We start from the raw sequence: 12458 nt of genomic DNA, 5'->3' as shown, positions 1-12458 counted from the left end.
GTACAAAGCGATATCCCTGTGCACTCCGGTCTAATGGCCCGATGAGGTCCATACCAACTCTCTCAAAAAGGCACCTCAATCAAGGGTAACGGGCGCAAAGGCGCTCTGGGGATGGCCGGCGGGTTAGCTGACATTCACGGCTAGATGTACACCACCGCTTCACATCTGCGCGAATTCCCGGCCAATCAAATCGGGCCATTATCCGGTGTAGTGATTTGTCGTACCCAAGGTCAGGGGTTCCCAGACGTTGCCATGCCAAGGACCCCCATATAGCATTATCTTCAGGCGGGGACCCCCCTGTTGCAATTTTTTAGTCCAACCCTTTTTAAATGATGTGTACAAGTGCCTCACGATTGAACATGCAGTGTGTTGCCACTACATTTGGGGCCTTCTGCCTGATAAAAGCTTGTTTTGCCTGTCATAGCCCCACTGCCCCATCTGAACACACACCCACACAACGAGACCAGTCAAGTCCGTTTGAGATGATGTACTCATCTAAAACTTGGAAAATGTCTCTTCATGTTCCTACCTTCCAGTACTTTGCAAAATAATATTTCCTCAACAAAGTTGTCTTCTGAAATAAATCTGATGTATGCAAGCAATTCTGCGACATTTGCTACATCCGTACTCTCATCCAGCTGCGGAGCGAAACATTCACTAGCTCTCACTTGCTCCAAAAGCTGAGCAGATACTCAGTTTCACTCAGTAGCGGCAGCTCGATTCTGATTGGCTTGAAGGGCGGTTGTGTGATTCAAAAACCAAAAATATTAAAAGATTGGCATCAAAGGACACATAGATTGATAGATATACAGTTATTAATAACATCTAAAAAAAAAAATATGTTTCCCTCAAACTTTGCGTGACCCCCCTGGCGCCCCCCCCCCCCCCACTTTGAAAAACACTGCCCCCTAGGTGACCTGACATCGGGTTATAATGAGCCGCCTGGTAAACCATTTCCCGACGCCTTTATGGCACCAACAACTGGGTATTTATCTCTCCTGTCTGTGTGTCACATGGATGTATAATAAGGTGTGTCACAGCTTACACGATACAGCCTGTCCCTAACCACCGTAAAGTGTGGGTGAGTGAGTGCTGCGTTTGGGTGTAGCTGGGAGCCATCAATACTCACCACCTGACCGTAGGAGAAGGGCCGGTCAGCGTCCTCGAAGGGGAGGGCCCGATGTTACCGAACAAATTGTGGCCCGAACAACTGGTGATATTCTATTATTTTCGACAGATGTAAAAAAACACATACCAGTGTACCCGAGGGAGTCACACACAGCTGTGCCAAGATAACCGAACAAATTGACAAGATAACCAAAACCCTTGAATCTACACACAGCAAATAAACTCAAATGACACAACGAGATGTAAAAGGAGATCACACATACAGTATAGTCGATATAAAACTGGCCGCTTCAATCTGAAGAGCAACTAAAACAAAACACGGGAGTTTACCTTGTTCTTGTGAACACTAATGTTATCCACAGCATACACAGAGACCACGAAGTTATTAAGGAGAAAACTAGTTACTAAAACAAAACACGTTAGTGTACCTTGTTAGCTAATGTTAGCTAGCTGACATTAACGTTACACATTGCACTCATATTACTCACCAACATCTTTTAAAGCCGGTCCCGCTGCTCTTACAGAACCGACTAACTCCCCTTGCGTGTATGTACAGCTCTCAACGTGTCCAGACTTGTAGTGATGTTCACCTCGTTTTATACTTTTATTCTCATTCTGAAAGAAACAGGTGAAATTTCCTAACGTGACGGCCGTCTTTGTGATGGTGACGCGTATTGTGCGAGACCAGAGACCTGTAGTTCACTCAGCGGTTTCACACAAAAAAATGTGTAACTTCACAGTTTTACGACACATTTTAATTTTTTTGACTTTTAAATTGACAAACATCATATGTGTCATTCGTGGCACAATTCAAACGGGATAAAAAGATAACCTTACTCTCTCCATTGACTTCAATGTATAATTTTACGCTTCCGGGGTCCCATGGAGGCTCCCGGAAAGGGAGGAACTTCGCCTCTCTATTGGGGCGTGTACCTTGAGGACCCATTGTTGACTCACCGGGAAAGAAACATCTCGATCGCTTCGCGTGTTGTTCAAATTCCTCTTTTGGTATATCTGACTGAATAGGACGACTTTGATGCACGTTCAGTACGCGTATGTGAGGTTGTGGGTGAGAAGCTGATATTGTGAAGCTTACAGTGACGACTAGAACATGACAAAGTAGGTGACTGTGGGGATGCCTGTGCAAAACATTGCAATACATCTGTCGAAAATAATAGAATATCACCAGTTGTTCGGGCCAGAGCTATTTAATAGAAGAGTTACGACACCGGAAGTCCAAAAACGGTTATCGTCACGTGGTTCATGTAGACGAGGGATTGTTCCCCGGAAGTTCATGGCGGGCAATGTGAATGCATTGATAACAGGAGATAGAACTACGATTTTTGGTAATTATTAGTGAATAAAGGTTTTGATTTGCAATATTTATACAACAAATCGATATGTGTATGTATTTACATCAATATGTTTTCAAAAATAAAATCGAATTTGCTAATATTAAGTGATAATATTAGGATTAGTGTGAACAACTAGTTTACATGTTACTAACAGTGCCTTGGTTAAAGAGCCTGTTGCTGTTTATTTATAGCTTTGAATTCTTTCAAACCAATATTATCTTCTTAAACTTGTATGGTAGTCAGGAGGATCACTTTCTAATGTTTATTGATACATTTAGAGGGAGGGGATCTAAAGTAATGCTTTAAAATTCAGATTGGATTCATTTCTACCATTTTCTTAAATGCATGGTAGTTTCAGTAATCCCCTGGTAACTGAGGACACAAGTTATCTAAATGACTAATGTCGTCTTTATGGCTTTCAGAAAGGACAGGAGACCGACAGGATATGATGATGATGACGACGACGACGACGACGACGACGACGACGACGACGACGACGACGACGACGACGACGACGACGACGACGACGACGACGACGACGACGACGACGACGATGATGATGATGATGATGATGATGATGATGATGTTAAATGTGTTGCTTTAGGAACATCCATTGCAAATACATGGAATTCAATAAACATTGAATAGCATATCAAGCAGTTTGTCTGTGCCTTTTCCTCCGTGTTGTCCTGGTTTGCTGTGCTGCCTCCTAGTCTCCACCATGGTTTGCTGTGCTGCCTGGGGATGCTCAAATCGCTCAGAGAAAGGAGTACGAATGTACGGCTTCCCCACTGACACAGAGCGGAGGAAAAAATGGCTGGCTCAAGTCAGCAGGAGCAATTTCACGACCAACAGCAACAAAATATGTGATTTATATACAAACACTGCATTTGCACTTTTTCACAAAACGAAAACCACACCATTGGGAAAGCTTAATGTTTTGTTTAATACAAAAAAACAGGGAAAGGCTTGAAAAACACTGAGAGTTGAGACTCAGGGTGCAGGGTGAGGGTCTCAGTGCAGGTATTCAGGCTCCATTGAACCCCCCTCTGGTTCTTGTGCTGAGAGAGGGAGCAACAGACAGGAGAAAGGGTTATACACACCTATTGCCTTGGGGAGATAACGTGTTTACTTATATAAAACAGTAGTATTAAACGTACCTTGTGTTTTCACTCTCACTTAAGTCCCTCTCCCTTTGCCATCAATCCAGAATCAGCTGAGCTGCAACATTATACAGACAGGTAATAATCAACAGAATCACAAGGACACAATATGGCTCTGCTAAAAACACTCACTCTTACACGCACCAAAGTTATATTTATCTAATATTTAACTCCCTCCACCCCCGCATACAATCCCGTTTAGAAGCCCCTCTTCTCTAATTCAACATGTTGGACGAAATGACATAGAGAGAACGGAATTTACAATTAAAAGGCTGTTCAACGTGTGTTGCTAATTTGCTTCGGTATGCTAGCTTAATCTGTTATCTGTAAACGTTCCCTAAATCTACTAATTTAGGGATAATCCACTGACATCCTTTAATACACATGTTCATTTGAATCAGATGTACTGATAATATCCGCAATATACATCTTTAAACTTCTTCTTACCTTTAAAAGTCCGTCACGAACGGTGTATTATGCTGCAACTCCACAGCTCTGCCAGCCTTGGCGCTAACTTCCGGGGAACGATTGAGAGGCTCCACGATCCGCCATTGCTGTAAAAGAGTGGTCCATTGGAGTGAAAGGAGATGTCGTAACTCTTCTATTAAATGGCTCTGGTTCGGGCCACAATTTGTTCGTAACACCGGAACCTGTGGCGATGTGCCTCTGGCGTGCTGCCAAGCCGGTGCAGGATGGCCTTCCTCAGATGCCGGTACACATGCAGAGAGGCTGCTGGCAGGCTGTGGGCGGCTAGCTGCGCACCCCCAGATAGCAGAGGCAATAGCCGCGCTGCCCACTCCTCCGCCGCCGCCGCTGTGCCCTCAAAGATGTCCAGGTATGCCTCCGGATCATCCTCTGCTGTCAATTTCTGGAAGGCAATTGAAGGAGGTCGGGCCGGGTTGGTAGCGGTATCGGCCTCCCGAGCGGCCGGACGCTGCAGCAGCTCCCGTAGGAGAGCCCGGTCCTCGCACTGGCTCGAGGCGATCCCGAGCAGAGCCTCGCTCTGCTGTCGCTGTATGATGTGGTGGTCTCCTGCATGTGAGCGAGACGTTGGAGGGCCTGACCCAGCGGGGTTTCTCCTTCCGACATGATGTCCCTGTTCAGGCGCCACTGTGAGCCTCTCCGCTCACACAGTGTTCAAATAGGGATGGAAAGAGAAGGTCGGTTTATCACAGGCGTTTATTAGCTCCAAACAAAGTATACACCGGTCTCCCACGTTGCCCGTGTGGGAACCTTCACAGGTCCTTTGGCGACCTTCCAGGATCACGCCTACTGCAAAACAGCCCAGAACCAGGTTACGACATGGTTTTATTCCGGCACTGATTACCTGATTCCGATCAGCTGTCTGGCCTCCGGCCGAGCCATTCCCTTCACTCCAGCGGTCGGCGGCCGTGGTAAATTTGGTTTTATATTGGACGTTGGATATTCGACACATTCGAAAAATCTATTTAACACTGGCTTCGATGGACGCATTTTTGTCAAACCAACTTCGATGTGTTAATACAAGGCCTGCCTATATAACACAAAGCTTCTTTTGTCAAAAAACCCACCTTTTGATTTTATACTATTTTTTTAATGTTAAAAAAATGCTACAAATCTATTATGCGGCTTGACCTTTTCACCTACCCATGTCAAAACACATCTGATGCCAGTGTTAAATAGATTTTTCAAATGTGTCGAATATCCAACGTCCAATATAAAACCAAATGTACCACGGTCGGCCGGTGCCTTAACCACACCTTGCTGCCACAAAAATATTGGACAAACTCTCCTTTTTGGCCTCAGCAGAAACCGTCTAATGTCTCTTAGTGGAACTGCTTTCTTATTTGAGGTAAGTACAGTACAGAGATGGAGTACTCGAGTCCTGGACTCGGACTCGAGTCGGACTTGAGTGCCGATTTTCGGGACTCGTGACTCGACTCGGACTCGCGCACTGATTGACGCGACTCGGACTTGGACTCGTGAATTCTCGCACAGGATGACTTGGACTCGGACTCGTGAATTCCCCCCCCCCACGATGACTCGGACTCGACTCGTACATTGACGCTCAGACTTGGACTCGAGCACATTTTCTCTGGAGTCTGATGTCCTCTATCCAGTGCTTGAATTGGAATGAAAAAGGTGCCAGTACTCTAAAATCAGCAACTTTTTCAAGTCAATTTTATATATACAGCCCACAAACAAGAATTTGGCTACTATAATGCTGGTGGGTTTGTCTCTTTACTACTGTATATTTTAGAAAGGTTCACTGTACTTAACATTTTTTATGATAGGCAGCGGATATGGCTAAAGCTCAGTAAGGTCAATATTAACTGAAAATATAGCAATCAAAGTCTAGATCTTCTGCTGAAGACACATGAAGCAGAGACCTTTCAGGTGAGAGCCCCTCTGGTGGTGTTCAACATTAATGACAAGGAAACAAAGCTCTGGTCAGAAGCATTTTTTATAAAAAGCTTTAACAAAATTAAGTATTTCTGTACATTTTGAATGCAATCTAACTTTCCAACTCAGAAAACGAAAAACGAAAAAGTGCCAAAAGTCTTCTCACATGGCTGAGCTGCTTTGCAATATACTTCACCACTGAAGAATACAAATATGTATAAAGTAAACTATGATGCAATCTAACTTTCCAACTCAGAAAAATGATAAAGAGCATGAACAAAGAACATGTAAAAACAAATGCAAAATTTGCACAATCTAAAATGAGAAACTGTAACTGCAAGTAACAAAGTCTGAGCCATGGTAAAGAGTTACATTGAACACCAAGCTGATCAGATAACTCCCTGGTTGGTCTGAAGTCCTTCTATCTCCAGGATCTGTACAAATCGGCACATTATGCCAAAAGTCTTCTCACTGGGTGAGCTGCTTTGCAATATACTTCACATTGTTAGAAAAGGCTCCAGAAGGCCTTGGGGACATCAGTATCAGGGGCTGGAGCTGGACAGGCTCTTTCATCAGCACTTCTCCTTCCCTTTGCCAGCCAGGACCTCACATACTGTTCCGGATTGAACTGTCCTAGTGATGGTCCATTACAATTAATGAAAACCAGGCTGGACAGTCGGCTGACAGAGAGAGCATTCCTTTTTGCAGTAAGGATATCGTTCATGCAGCTGAATGCCCGCTCACACTCATTAGTGGAGACAGCGATGGTTCGGACTGCTTTCAGTAGAGGCTCCATGGCAGCAGGTGTACGGGATGCCCTGGTTTCCTTGTATTCGCGAAAGCCCTGAACAGTCTCTCTTCTGTCCACTTTCAGCACTTCGCACAAACGTAGCACCTCTACGTCCCCATACTGTACGTCTAACTCCTCTTCAGGCCAACTTCCAGGATGGATAACTTTCAGCCATGTAATGGGATTTCTCTTGTGCTGACATGAGAGGAGGTTGTGGAAGTCATTCTGTGTCTCAGATTCTCTACCATACTGCGGAAAAACTGACCTGCATGAATCTGTACAAGCCTGCCATTCTCACGCAGGGGCAGGGCAACACCCTTGAAGGACTTCTCAGCTAGAGCTGTATGAACTGTAGTCATGTGTGGGCCAGGCATGGTGACCATCGTACATCAGTCCCAGATTGCTGACAAACGTTGCAGATGTGAGCACATCATCCAGGCCCTTGTACTTTGCTCTGTCTCTGGAATCCCTGCTCGTGTCGTTTGCAGCATTTGTGAAGTGATCATGATGCACTCGGTAGTTTTCCCAGACTGCTCTGACGCTCCTTTCACTTGAAGCCACCCAGCGGATGGACAAAACACGCCCTATCACCAGGAGACGCTGTCCGACTGCTTGCGCACACTGCGCTAACTGCCTCTGATTTTTGGGGGAGGCATGGAACAAGGAATAGAGTTTGTCAAAAAAGATCTGGAAATGATTGAGCCCTGAGACCTCCTTGACCACATCCCCAACTGCCAGCTCTAGACGATGATTGGAGCAGTGCCACACAAACAGGCTTGGGAATTTACTACACAACTGGGTAGCAACGCCTGTTCTCTTCCCTAGCATGACTGAAGCCCCATCACATGCAAAAGAAACGAAACACTGACCTAAAAAGTCCTCGTTAAAATCTCTTCCAAGACACTCCATTAACGCCTTTGTGATGTCATCTGCCGTTGTTCCATCCAACTCGATCAGCTCCCAAAAAAACGTTTCGGGCTCAGCATCAGCTAATGCTGAGCGTAGACACACAACAAGCACCGTTTTACCACTAATAGTGGTAGATTCATCGACCAAAACACAAGAGTTTTCTTTGGTTTTCTGTAATGTCTTTTGCCATTTTTTTCTTCAGCTCATGAGCTATGTGGTCGATGATTTCGCCACAGGTTTTATTGGAGTGCAAAACCCTGCCCACGTTCAGCCCATTCAGTTTCTGTACATTCAAATCAATTGGCATGTCTGTGAATGGCCGGCTATGTTTGCCAATTTTATATGCCGTTCGAAAAACTCTGATAGTGGTGTCTAATTCAGATGTATGCATAGACTGCACTTGATGTTGAATAGTTTCACGTGAAGCAGATGTAAGGATGTCAGCAGCTTTTACATGGGCTTGTGATTCTTTATGTTCTTTGATTTTTTTTCTCAGGCTAGCTTGTTGTTTGCCCTTGTCAACACCGAAATGAGACACTGCACACTCACCCCATTCAGTTGACAGTTTCAGTCCTTGTCCAGTGTGTATTCCCAAAGATTTGACATCTCTGCATATCCGACATCCTAGCTTCTTATCTTTAAGAAGGAGCCATGCATTGGTCTTGCAAAAATATTGCACCTGGTCCGTTGTCCAGCAGTCAGGTGCATCGCTTTGCCCGGTGTTGGTGGTGGCAGTTGCGCCAGCAGCAGCTAACGTTAGAGGCTCTGGAGGAGGCGGCGGAGCTAGTGCTAATGCTAATGCACTAGAACTTGGAGCAGGAGGATCAACCAAAGAAAGCTCCCCATCAGACACAATTTCCAACACAGGCACAGCATTCTCTGTATTTGAAGTTTCTTCCGGCGACAACCGCTGTCTTTTTGCACTTTTATTAATCCATGCTAACATTTTAGAAATGCTAATTTGTGACGTGACTTGCTTTCCTTCTCTCGGGGGCGTGCCTGCTCTGTTCTATCACTCTACATAGCCACCCACTGGGTGGGAGTTGCACTGCATAAACACAACACACGTGCATCTAGGTATGTAAATTGTAAAGCATTAAAACATGGTTTTACTAACAGTTTTCAGTATGTTGTTACTTCGGCATTATTATTATTATTATTATTATTATTTTGAAACGTGTATTACTATTAAATCACGGTCAAATAGGTTAATTTTGACATAGTCGTTTCCACCACAGTATTTACATGGAGAAGATAAGCCCCGCCCCCTCTCCAGCACGTTCTGTTTGAATGACAGGAGTAAACAGCTGACAGCCGCTGTGAAACTCCAGCGGTTAGAGCGATGAGAATGTCCGTTCGGCACCTCATGACGCATCTACTGAGTACCGGGCGGCTGTATATACATATATGGATGTATAATAAGAACGGCGGGAGAGTGTTGAGTACTGGCACGGTGCATGAGTACCGGAGTACCGCCAGCATGCCGGTACTGAGCAAGAAGTGCCGGTACTGCATGGGTCAGAACCAGAAGTGCCGGTACTGCGTACCGGTGAGTACCGGCCCAATTCCAGCACTGCCTCTATCCTGTATGGCGAGTTCACGTACTGGGCCCCGCTATTCCAGTCTAGAGATGTCTACACATTACTCTAAGGATCGAGTTCAGACATATAGGCTGTCTTGAACATCATCAGAGTAACGTGATCTATTCAATAAATAAAGATTCAGCCCATAACGAAAGCACATACTTAACATGCAGAATGACTCATTTTGCATGCTAAGTAGCCATGTGCTTTCTGGGGATAAATCGTAAACTGATTTAACCCGTAAAAGTTCTTTCAAAATAAGAGTCCCGATCTTATTACTATCAAAATAAAAGTGCAAAACGAAAACTTTACCATAGGAAAATATTGGCATACAAATATAATCACTTCTCTAAAAGGTAACTCATTTTAAATATAGTTTATTTATATATAATAATAATATGAATATTAGAAATAAGCTTTATATTTGTATAGCACCTATTACAAGAATTGTAGCCAAACTCGCTTCACAGCAGTTCAATAGACAGGATAACAGCAATGTAGAGGAGCAGCTACATTTCAAAACATATATCCACGAAGATTAATACATGAAGACTTGTGACTCGGACTTGACTTGGACTCTTCTTAGGTGACTCGGAATTGGACTCGGACTCGAACACAGGTAATGATGACTCGGACTCGACTTGGACACTCCTTGGGTGACTCGGACTTGGACTCGGACTTGAAGAGTGGTGACTCGAGGCGAGGGTGACTTGGACTCGTGAATTGGTGACTTGACTACAACACTGGTACAGTACAGTACTTTAGTCAAGTAGTTTACTTACTTTTTATGCATTCAATCTCACACATATTGTGTGCATATACAATAACAATCTTTCACAAGAGAGAGCTTTCCCATGATCACCTGCAATATGGAGGTCAGCCATTAGAGGGCCACAAGCTCACTACCAGGCTGCGGACTACTTTGGCAACACAGTGAAAACAATTATTAAGTCATAATGATGCCCTTTGATTGCAGTGCTTTGCATTGGTTTGTGTTGTTCAGGTTTAAGACTTTACTAAACCATCCTAACAAGTGTCAGCAGTATTTGCTCACAACAGAGTCATTTGACTCTGAGTGAGTCATCACCAGTCATTACCATCTCTTTCCACTAGGGGGAGGTAGTGTCTCGATAATGAGGGTGGGAGATGAAGTGAGAAAGAGGAAGGTCACCATGATGAAAATAATCTGAGCCTGCATACATGGGTGTACTTCAATACTAGCTTTAACCCCGACCATTACCTTGCCGGTACTCAGTAAGAAGTGCCAGTACCACATGGGTAAAAATCAGAAGCGTACCGGCCCATTTCAAGCACTGGTTATAGGACTTAAACAAATAACAACTTTTCCCTTGTTTGATTGACTAATTCAGTCGTGTTGAACTTGTTTTCCCTTTTTTCTGTTTGCTCAAAGTGTTACCATTGGCCTGCTGCTGCTGCTGCTGCTGCTGCTGCTGCTGCTGCTGCTGCTACTGGGTCAACATGCTCCAAACTGTAGCTTCAGGGGTGGTTGGTAGAGATGTGCTTGAGGCACCTGGTAAACATATCACTGTGCTAAGACTCCACAGTTGAAGGTTAACGTGCAGATTTTCTTGCTGCAGATATTAAACAGCTTGAGCTTGGAATTTTTTTGTGTGGAATTTTAGATATCTTTATGATCGCTTATGTCTGCACCGGGGCCAATAAATGAAATGCCTCACATCAGGGCTTCAGTGAAATATTGACAGTCTGTCGAGGTCAAATGTGAACTGCAGTCTGTAAGCAGGTGCTTGCACATGGAATCACTTGTTTTATGAGAGAAAAACCTACATTACATTGAAATATGTCACACTGATAAAGTGTTATTCCTGTTTGGAACATAATGACTCAGCCCAGAACGGCCTCATAGGAGCCTTTGTTCTTGAGATAAATGAAGCCTCCTGCGGTGCACGGGGTGAATATGAGATCCCCTCATGATGCTAACAAATGCACCATTTGAACTTTGCTCTGGGTTAAAGTGTCTGGGTTAATATTTTGCAATAAAATAACTGTAGGTTTGGCAGAACGGTTGGGTTTATGGAAATGTATTCGAGGGAAACATATCTGATGAGAGTCTATTCACAAATGCAAAGCTTCAGTTCAAGTAAAATACAAAGGGAACTCTTTTAGGGTTTGGAAAAAAATATGAAAATACAGGTTAAAAAAATATTAATGTCAGCGTTTATAAGAAATTAACAAGAATAAACAGTTGAGGCTGATGGGAATGTTAATAGTTTTTTAAATAACAACAAATGGAGATCTTTACCTGTTGATGTATTAGATGTCAGAGGATCATTAAACCATGGCAATCCAGCACATATTTCCATCTAATGGCGGTACTTCATACTGGAAAGTCATAGAATCACAGAATGCATTAAGATTCATCCTCTTGGAACAACGAATGTCTGTCGAAATTCCTAACAATCTGTCCTGAAGATGAGATATTTCAGGTAAACACATCTGATCACAAAGCTTTTAAATAAATTCTCTGGGGAGCATGAATGTATGTTCAACATTTCATGGCTATTTAGACTGCCATACTCTCTCTCACACACACACATGCGCGCGCACACACACATGCGTGCGCACACACACACACACACACACACACACACATTTACAGTTAAAGTAAAGCAAATCAACCTAACAAATGTGCTAATGTGAAAATATAGCAATCTCGCTGAGGGGAGAGGAGGGACACAAAGCCACACATTATTGACTGTCAACACTTGTTTATTTATAAAGTGATTTGGTGTGCTGCTGATACATTTCACACAGCTTCATATCTCAGGCTAATCTACCGAGCCGCTGAGGACAGTTTAGAGCCCTGCAGGGTTTTTGGTCTCAGTCAACATGTGTCGGAGATGTGTACTCAAACAAACTTGGAGTACAAAGTACAAAGTACTGTTGGGCTAGTTAGCATACAGAAATATGTAACACATCATATGATTGGATTCTGGTTGACCCTAGCTGCCTTTCAATAGGAACAATTGTTTTCTTTGATTTGCTAAGGGAAGGTTGAATAGCAAATATATTGCAGAAACAGAGCACAAATGGTGCATCTTCTTGAACTGAACTGACACTGGATTTAGAATAACAAATAAAGATCTCTTTCAACATTATGGAATATAGA

At 43.7% G+C, this 12458-nt stretch overlaps 1 long non-coding RNA gene across 1 annotated transcript; it reads right to left on the bottom strand.

Annotated features, from left to right (window-relative positions):
- Window positions 1-3483: 3483 nt before the first annotated feature.
- On the bottom strand, window positions 3484-4402 carry LOC139433748 (uncharacterized). Its single transcript, XR_011643135.1, has 3 exons — window positions 4094-4402; window positions 3644-3704; window positions 3484-3544 (listed from the first exon to the last, which is right to left on the bottom strand). It is a non-coding gene; the product is annotated as an uncharacterized lncRNA (long non-coding RNA).
- Between the last annotated feature and the right edge of the window lie 8056 nt (window positions 4403-12458).

Source organism: Pseudochaenichthys georgianus, chromosome 4 (genome assembly GCF_902827115.2).
Source record: "Pseudochaenichthys georgianus chromosome 4, fPseGeo1.2, whole genome shotgun sequence".
Taxonomy (NCBI): domain Eukaryota; kingdom Metazoa; phylum Chordata; class Actinopteri; order Perciformes; family Channichthyidae; genus Pseudochaenichthys; species Pseudochaenichthys georgianus.
Note: the sequence above shows the minus strand (reverse complement) of the source record. Positions and strands in the feature narration are given on the sequence as shown.